Consider the following 10,126-nt stretch of genomic DNA (forward strand, 5'->3'; position numbering starts at 1 on the left):
CAGTTCGCCTGCTTGTCCCCGATTTGGATCTCGCATGGTGTCTCTGGATAATGAGGTAGTGGATGGAAAAGTCGTTCCTGCTGAAGACTAATCAACTCTTCTTCATCTGCTACCTTCGTGCTTTCCCTTGTATACCATTTTGTAATAAACTCATGTGTATGTACGTTTGACTGATACTTATCTTAATGACAAAGTCTGGGTATTCCCTCTCATGGCTTCTTTCAACGCTTTAACCTTCTTTGCGTGTTTAACTTCAACGGATTTAACTTAACGCTTTGTAAACACGACTTTTGACTTAACTGCTTCGAACCACTTCAACCTTAAGCAACAATCACTTTATCAATTCGTGAACTTAAAGCAATTAGCCTTATCGTAAAAGCATTCCTTAAGCAACAATCTTTGATTCAGCTACTGGTTTAAACACTGCTTCACCCCGATCTGCTCCATCAAAACGGGTCCTTTAACTTTCTCGCCACTGTTTGAACCTTTCCTGGTCGCCAGAGACTCTTGGCGATCAACTTCTTTCTGGCTTCACGCCTTGGCCATCGTTCTTTGATCTAGGGGTGGAGGCGCCTTTCGAATCCTCCTCTACCTTCCTGAACTTCAGGACCACAGGCCGGGTGGCTAGGCGCTCTCTTCGAGCCTGCCTTAGCCACCTTCCAAACTTCGTCCACCCTTAACACCATACCTGAACTCGTTCGAGACGAGAAGGATTTTATCTTGCCTGAACTCGCGCGTAGGCGAGAAGGTCTTTAACTCGCCTGAACTCGCGCATAGGCGAGAAGGTCTTTAACTCGCCTGAACTCGCTCATAGGCGAGAAGGTCTTTGAATCAAGCCTCTACATTGGCCCAGGGTTACATCTTCTCGCCCCCAGAAACACTGAGGACTTTCACTTGCCTCTACATTGCCCCAGGGGTTACATCTTCTCGCCCCCAGAAACACTGAGGACTTTCACTTGCCTCTACTTGCCCCAGGGGTTACATCTTCTCGCCCCCAGAAACACTGAGGACTTTCACTTGCCTCTACATGCCCCAGGGGTTACATCTTCTCGCCCCCAGAAACACTGAGGACATTCACTTGCCTCTACATTGCCCCAGGGGTTACATCTTCTCGCCCCCAGAAACACTGAGGACTTTCACTTGCCTCTACATTGCCCCAGGGGTTACATCTTCTCGCCCCCATTGAAACACTGAGGACTTTCACTCTTTCTCGCCTGCACTCGCTCGACGGCGAGGAGGTCTTTAACCTGCCTTAGGACGCGCGAGGGCGTTGAGGTCTTTTACTGGTCCCTCCGATCGCCGAAAAGACGATGAGGACTTAAAAACTTTAACTGATGCCTCCAATCGCCGAAAAACGATGAGGACTTAAAACTTTTTAGAAGCATGCGATATATCTTTACTTGCCTTAAATCACGTACAAGTGACAAGGTCTTTCTTCGAACTTTTGGAAAATAGCAAGCATGCAATCTGAAAACGCCTTATACTTCGAAAACTCTTCTTTTATTGGGTGGCCTCATTAAAAACCCTCCTTAGGGAAAAAAGAGTGCCCCCTTCAAACTGTTTCATCAGAGACATTGTAATATGACTTTGTGGTTGTCTTTACTTACAAAGCTCTTAACTATAGTATAACTTCAGGTGCGTGGCGTTCCAGGTGCGAGGAATCGCCCCTCCTTCCAGCGTCTCTAAGCGGTAGGCGCCGTTCCCGAGCGCCTCGGTTATTCTGAACGGTCCAGTCCACTTGGGCGACAGTTTATTCTCCATCTCGTACTGGTGGGCCTTCCTCATCACCAGGTCGTCTTCTCTAACTGCCTTGGCATCACCTTCGAGTTATATCTTCGTTCAATCCTTCTCTTCACAGCTTCAGCCTTCAACCTCGCCTCTTCCCTGACCTCATCCAGTAGATCCAGGTTCAGCCTTCTCTCTTCATTCGAGTCTTCCTCTACGAAGTTTTGGAATCTCGGCGAGCTCTCCTAGATCTCACTGGAATCATGGCATCACACCCATAGACCAAGCTGAACGGGGTCTCATGGGTTCCTGACTGCTCGGTGGTGTGGTACGCCCAAACTATACGGTACCTCCTCAGCCCAACTTCCTTGGCTTTCTCAACCTTCTCTTCAATCCTCTCAGCAACACCCGATTAGCTGACTCCACCTGGCCATTTGTCTGAGGGTGCTCGACGGATGCAAACACTTGTTGAATTCCCACCCCTTCGCAAAGCTTCTTCAACAGGTGGCTTGCAAACTGAGTCCCATTGTCCGACACCAGGCGCTTGGCACTCCAAACCGGCACACATGTTCTTCCACACGAAACCTTCGATCTTGTGTGCGGTGATCTGGGCCACTGGTTCTGCTTCGATCCACTTGGTGAAATATTCAATCGCCACCACCAAGTACTTCATCTGCCTGATCGCCAGCGGGAAAGGTCCCAGGATGTCGATTCCCCAGGTATGAAACGGCCAAGGGCTATAGATCGACTTCAACTCCTCGGGAGGCGCCTTGTGCCAATCGGCGTGCTGTTGGCATTGTTTGCAACATTGGGCATACTTCTTGCAATCTTCTCTCATCGATGGCCAGTAGTATCCTGCACGGAGAGTCCTCGCGGCCAGAGCTCGACCCCCGACGTGGCTTCCGCATATACCTTCGTGGAGCTCCGCCATGATTCTCGTGCACTTCTCGCCATGTATACATTCCAGGAGCGGGTGAGTGAACCCAAACCTGTACAGATCGCCATCAATCAGGGTGTACTTGCTAGAATTCTTCTTTACCTTCCTAGCCTCAGTCGGATCCAGCGGGAGAAGGCCATCCGCCAGGCACCGCTTGTACTGTGTTATCCAAGTGTCTGGCTCATGGGTAGCGCAGACCTGCATCACGTTCACCTTCTCTCCCCGACATGCTCTAATTCTCGGCGATCTCAGAGTTTCTTGCGTCAGGGACTTATGGCTTCTCGCTGCTTTCTCCGTCGACTTGCTTATCTGAAGGACCAGGTGATCTGCCACAAATGCTCTCGGCGTCTTCAGAGTTTCTTGAATCACCGTCCTCTGCCTACCCCCCTTGCCTGAACTGGCGAGCTTAGCTAGCAAGTCAGCTCGGGCATTCTGCTCTCTGGGCACATGCACTACTTCAAAGGAGGCAAAAGAACTCTTCAACTCCTGCACATATTCCAGATAGGCCGCCATTTGTGGATCTTTAGCCTGGAACTCGCCTGTTACTTGCCCTGTGACTAGCAGCGAGTCACTCTTAGCCATCAGCACCCTAGCTCCCATCTCCTTGGCCAGCAAAATTCCGGCGATCAGCGCCTCATACTCTGCTTGATTGTTACTGGCTTTGAAGGCAAACCTCAGAGATTGTTCGATCAGCACGCCGTTGGGTCCTTCCAATATGACTCCAGCACCGCTACCCTGCTGGTTCGACGATCCATCCACCGAAAGTACCCAACGGAAATCGTCCCCTTCAACTCGCGTTGCCTCAGATGAGCTCGACCACGAAATCTGCAAAGATTTGCCCCTTGATCGGGCCTCGGGGCTCATATTTGATATCAAACTCTGACAATCTACTGCCCACTTCACCATCCTTCCCGCAACGTCAGGCTTCTTCAAACCTTCTGGATGGGCAGGTCAGTCATCACCAGTATTGTGAAGCTATGGAAGTAGTGGCGCAACCTCCTCGCCGAAAATACCACAGCCAGCGCAGCCTTCTCCAGGGCCTGATATCTCGTTTCGGGGCCCTGCAACACCTTGCTCACAAAATAAATAGGCTTCTGGCCTGATCTGGGCGGGCGACCGCACTCACCGCCCTCTCAGTTACAGCAAAATACAACCTGAGAGGGGTTCCCACCAGCGGTTTGCACAGAACCGGCGGGCTCGCCAGATACTCCTTCAGCTTGACGAAAGCTTCCTCGCACTCTTTCGTCCAAAAAACTTATTGTTGCGCCTCAGGCACTGAAAATAGGGATGTCCCTTCTCTCCGCTAGCTGACACGAAGCGAGACAGGGCTGCCATCCGACCTGTTAGCTGTTGAACTCTTCACCGTAGCTGGGCTCCTCATCGCCAAGATGGCGGCACACTTATCAGGGTTGGCCTCTATGCCTCTTTCAGTCAAGAGGAAACCCAAAAACTTCCCAGCTTCCACGCCGAAAATGCATTTCTCTGGATTCAGCTTCAATCTGAACTTGGCGATCGTCGTGAACAATTCCTCCAAGTCGGCAACGTGCTTGCTCTTTTCCGGCGAGGTCACGACCATGTCATCGACGTACGCTTGCACGTTCCTTCCCAGCATCGGTGCAAGTACTCGATCCATCAGCCTCTGGTACGTGGCCCCCGCGTTCTTCAGCCCAAACGGCATCACCTTATAGCAATAGCACGACCTCTCCGTCATGAAGGCTGTCTTCTCTTCATCCATGGGATGCATCTTGATCTGATTATACCCCGAGAAGGCATCCAGGAAACTCAGCAACTTACACCCTGCAGCACTGTCCACCAGGGCGTCTATGCTTGGTAAAGGATACGAATCCTTTGGGCAAGCTTTGTTCAGGTCGTGAAATCGACGCACATGCGCCATTTCCCGTTACTCTTCTTCACCAGCACGACATTCGCCAGCCATTCAGGGTACTGGACTTCCCTGATGTGGCCTGCAGCGAGGAGTTCTGTGTTTCATCTCTAATCGCCTGCCTCCTCTCCTCGTTGAACTTTCTTCTTCTTTGTCGCACTGGTCTCACCAAGTTGTCCATCGCCAGATGATGGCACAAGAAGTCGGGATCAATCCCGGGCATGTCCGAAGCGGACCATGCAAACGCGTCCAGATGCCGCTCAATCACCTTGGCGATCTGGTCCTGGAGCTCGACCTCCAGAGATCTTCCCAGCTTGAAGATCTTTCCCCCATCTCTTTCTCGAGCCACTGCTCGACAGGTTTTGGCCTGGATTCTCGGCGATCACCGCCCTGGCGATTCCCTGCTCTCTCGCTTCCTCAGGGCGATTCCGCGCCTCTTCCTCCTCCAGACCAGCGTTCCCCTCCCCCAGCTCAGCGTCCACCATCTCCACGTCCCTTCCGGCGGTCTCTTCCGTACCGTCGATCTGGGCTTCACACCGGGAGGTGGGGTGGTTGTTACATAACTCACTGATCTCTTGTTTTTCAGGCTATTCTCATAGCACTTTTTCGCTTCTTTCTGATCAGACTTGATCGTGATCACCACCCCCTCCATAGACGGCAACTTTACCTTCATGTGCCGAGTCGACGGAATGGCGCCTATCCTGTTAAGCGTGGGCCTTCCCAACAGGATGTTGTATGCTGAAGGAGCGTTTACGATGAGGTACTTGATTTTCTCCGTCCTCGAACCAGCCTCATCTGTAAACGTGGTTCTCAACTCAATATACCCCCTGACCTCCACCTGGTCACCAGCGAACCCATACAGGCACCCTCCATAGGGCCTTAGCTGGTCAAGGGGCAACTCCAGCTGCGTGAAAGTCGGCCAGAACATCACGTCTGCCGAGCTTCCCTGGTCCACCAGAACTCTGTGGACCTTCCTTCCCGCCGTAATCAACGAAATGACTATGGGATCGTTGTCATGGGGCACAACGTCCCGAAGATCCTGCTTGGTGAACGTAATGTCCACCTCCGGCGAGTGATCTTCAAACATATCCACTGTCATCACCGACCGCGCGTACTTCTTCCTCTGCGATGCGGTGCATCCACCACCTGAGAAGCCTCCTGCAATGGTGTGGATTTCCCCGTGGATAGGCATCTCGTGTTGCTGGGCTTCTCCACCTGCTGGCTGGGAACTCGACGCTCCCCTCCTCCTGTCCAGCAGATAGTCATTTAGGAACCCGCTCTTAACCAGATCATCGAGCTGATACCCTAAGGACAAACACGAGTCCAAAGTGTGGCCAAAGCCCTGGTGAAACTCACACCAGGCGTCTGGCTTTGGTCCCAGCACCTTGTCGCCCACCTTCTCAGGCGCTTTCAACCTAGCAGATATATTGGGAATGGCGATCAGGTCCGCCAATCCCATAACAAACTTGTGCTTAGGCGGGCGATTGTATTCCCGGCGTGCTGGTGCTGGCGTCCCTGGCCCCTCCCCTTGTTCCTCCTATCATAAGGATGGCGAGTCCTCTGGTCCTTCCTGGCCGCCGCCGCTGTCTCCAGCACCCTTTGCGGCTGGATCCTGGTCTGGGCGCGTGGCCTAGCGGGAGCCACGCTCCCTCTCTTCTCGGCGACCTCACTCTCGTCGGCGATGTGAGCCACCGCAAGTCGCCTGACCTCAGCAAACGTTGCAGGGTGAGCCCTGATCAAGGCCTCGCAGAATGGTCCTGGCAGCACGCCCTTCTTGAATGCATAGACCAGCATTTCTTCATCTTTAGCCGGCGATCTGACCATCTGCGCTCCAAAGCGATTCAGGTAGTCTCTGAGGGACTCTCCCTGGTACTGCCTTATATCAAACAAATCATAAGACACCCTGGGCGGTGCCTTGTTCACGATGTATTGCTCGACGAAAACCTTCGAGAACTGCTGAAAATTGGTTATGTGACCGTTAGGTAGGCTCACAAACCACTCCAACGCCGTTCCCTGGAGCGTGCTCACGAACATCTTGCAATACACGGCGTCTGACCCTCCCGACAGCATCATCTGCGTATGGAACGTGGTTAGATGAGCCTCTGGATCCTCCACGCCGGTAAAGACAGCCTTACAGGAACCACGCTCGTAGGAATAGGCGTGTCAGTAATCGCCTGAACAAAGGCATAGGAAAAACACGAGGTGGCGACGACGGCGCCACCTCTTCAGCAGAAGAACGCCCTTGCTGCTCCTGAAGAGCTTGACGCAGCTCCTCAGTCACCTTGCTGAGCTCCTCATTCCTGGCGCGAGAGGCGACCAGGTCCTCATGCATTCTCGCCTGCTCTATGCGTGAGGCTTCCACAGTTGCCTGCAACGAACGCATCATCTCTGCCATCTGCGCCATGGTCATGGCAGCGGCGCCTTCAGCAGCGACGGGCGCAACTGGACTTGAGCGATTGCTTCTCATTTTTCTCATGAAACTCAGCGAATCACAGAATGCAGCGAACAACACTTACTCACGATCGATCAGCGATCAATCGGAAAAACTGTGCGAAACTCCGCGAAGAAAACTCAAGAACACCGCAAACCTTCAAAGAAACCAACTTCACCAGAAACCACTGCTTCCCACGGACAACCAAACGAGCGAAAGAACTCAACTCCACCGAACAAATTACGCGTAAACAGCAGGAAAACCTCACTTCACCGATCGAAAACCCAAACGAACGGTGTAAAACGCGAATTCACCGAACAATCTCAAGCAAACAGCGAACGATGGTTGCACCAGCACACAACCACGCAGAAAACTTCGAAAACCTCCAAGAACTCACGCTGTGGATGGGAGCAAGTTTTACACGGCCCCACGGTGGGCGCCTGATGATCCTGCCTGTTGACCGAACGCTGGAAACTGCCTCGTCAAAGGATCGACGTGTGCACCGCTTCACACCTCCGTTCCTCTTCGAGATCCACCTCAAGAACCTGCAAAGAAACAGAGCGGCGCCGCTGCGGCCGATCGCACTCCAACGCCCAAGTCAGTGACCGAATCACCAAATACTAAGAGAACAAGAACCGTGCAAATCCTCTCTCACAGTAAGCTCTATAACTCGCAAGCGTAAAGAATGTATTCTGAACGTGCGTACCTCAGAAAGTTCGTTGAGAACTCTTATATACCTGGTTACTTTCTCTCTCCTGGCAGTTACAGACTTGGACACGTGGCTCGCATCCAACTGTACACGTGCCATCATCTGGAGCCTCCTTGACTTGGGCGCTGCTTCTACTCTCTTTTGGCTAAGTTATTTATGCATGGTGCTGCCCAGTACATAGCTAACTTGGGAGTGCGATCTCTACTGGAACTGGCGAGTTAGGGTGCCTTCATACACCTTCCCTGTGGTCTCGCCGGCCGCCTTCATAATCTGCACCACCTTCATCTCTGGCGATGTGCTTGCTCTGGCGATCTCCAATCACTAGGTCGCCTGAGTTTACATCTGGCGACTTCATCTTTAACCTGGTGATCGCCGATTCTGGTATGCTGGAGATCGGAACACGCCAACTTAATAACTGGCGACTTCACGAGCCCCCCACTTCCTTCCCTTCTGCCAACCTGGCGCCTTGTCAACACGCCTATACTGTAGCTTGATGCCACGTCATCACTTCCGACTACCAGGGCGGTACAACAAGAGTAGTAGATAAGCTTGGATTGCCTACTATCTCTCATACAAAGCCATACAAATTACAATGGCTTAGTGAGGTAGGAGAAATAGTTGTTAATAAACAACTCCTCATCCATTTCTCAATTGGAAAATACAAAGATGAGGTATTATGTGATGTTGTGCCCATGGAAGCCACTCATGTTCTTTTGGGAAGGCCTTGGCAATTTGATAGAAAAGTTTTACATGATGGCTTTACCAACAAACTCTCTTTTGAATTCCATGGTCACAAGGTTACTTTAAAAATATCTCTCTCCAAGAGAAGTCCATGAGGACCAAGTTATCATGAAGAAAAAGAGGGAGAGTGAAAAAGATAAAAAAGATAAGAGTTCTAAGCCTACACTCCTTTTGTCTAGGCATGAGATTGAAAGGGAAATAGTGGCTCATCATCCTCGTTTTTTAGCCATCCCTAGAACTCTTAAGGTAGAAGCACTTGTTGATAGTCCTCATTACTTGGAAAATTTGGTAGAAAGTTTCAAGATGTGTTTCAAGATCCTCCAAATGGACTTCCACCTTTGAGAGGGATTGAGCACCAAATTGATTTGATACCGGGCTCTTCTTTACCAAACCGTCCAGCATATAGGACCAATCCAAGTGAAACCAAGGAAATTCGCCAACAAGTTGATGCTTTGATTGAGAAAGGGTGGGTTCAAGATAGCATGAGTCCTTGTGCTATGCCTATCATCTTAGTGCCAAAAAAGGATGGCACATGGCGAATGTGTTCGGATTGTAGGGCCATCAATAACATTGTACCATCCTGTATCCGGGTGTTGACAAAGTCAAGGTCAAAGTCAACCTCGGGGTCAAAGTCAACATAAGGCGTCGCCTAGGTGAGGCGACGCCAAGTGCAAGCATCGCCGAGGCGGAGCGTCGCCGAGAGGAAGCGTCGCCAAGATAAGGCGTCGCCTACTAGGCGTCGCCAAGGTAGGCGTTGTCAAGTTGTCAAGAGCAGGAGGCAATCGCAGTGTTGCTCCCGATACCCATGGGTAGGAAAGACCATGGAGGGGGTGACGCCGTGGGAAAGCCTCAGAGCCCCGCCAACCAGGGGTAGCGTGAAAGAGAAGAGAAAGGTGGCTTCAAGGCCATAGTAATAGCGCCAGTAGAGAGCAATCGGACTCGTGAAGTGCCCATGTCGCCCCAGAGAAGCCCTTGGGATAGTCACGACTCGTGAGAAGGGTCACGCCCAGGGGTAGCCAGGTGCAGGGTGCGAGAGGAAGATAGATACGCTCTCAAAGTGAGTGACTAGAGGTTTGGGGGCACGAGTTGGCGCCCAAAATGTCACCCCTTGCGCAGATGCACTCCCAGGCAGGAGGACTCACGTGAGGAAATACCCCCAAGTGGGGTGACGGTGCCGTGAGGCCCTCCACGTGTAATAGCAGCCAAGTCAGAGTAGAAACGTCAATTTGTCAGATACAAGGTAATTAAAGCTATTTAATAAAGTTTACGTTTCGAGCGTTTAAGGTACTATAAATGGTCCAAGCGGTTTAAACGTTTTAAAGGCGCTGAACGTTTCATAATTAAATGCACTTTAAGACGCTTTAAATGCTAGAGTAGTTTAAATAGCACCTTGAATGTGGGGAATGGGGTTCGAACTTTTGGCAGACTTTCCTAGAAGACACTCTAGTTGCTTGCTCGAGTCTTGAGGCTACGCAGAAGGGACTAGGGAGAGAGGTTGTTTTCCAGAACGAGAAAATATATACTAGACACAGTTTCTTTTGACCACCTTCAGAGTGCCATTCACGGTGCTCCGATACGGAGGTGTAGAGTTTTGGTGTTTCTTGCTAGCTGACTTGAGCGTCGGAGTGCAAACGGCCGCTAGGGCGCCCTTTTTTCCTTCTTTGCAGGAATCCATAGGTAACCAGTGGGAAGGAGTCCCTA

This window comes from Phaseolus vulgaris, chromosome 5 (assembly GCF_000499845.2).
Source record: "Phaseolus vulgaris cultivar G19833 chromosome 5, P. vulgaris v2.0, whole genome shotgun sequence".
Classification (NCBI taxonomy): Eukaryota; Viridiplantae; Streptophyta; class Magnoliopsida; order Fabales; family Fabaceae; genus Phaseolus; species Phaseolus vulgaris.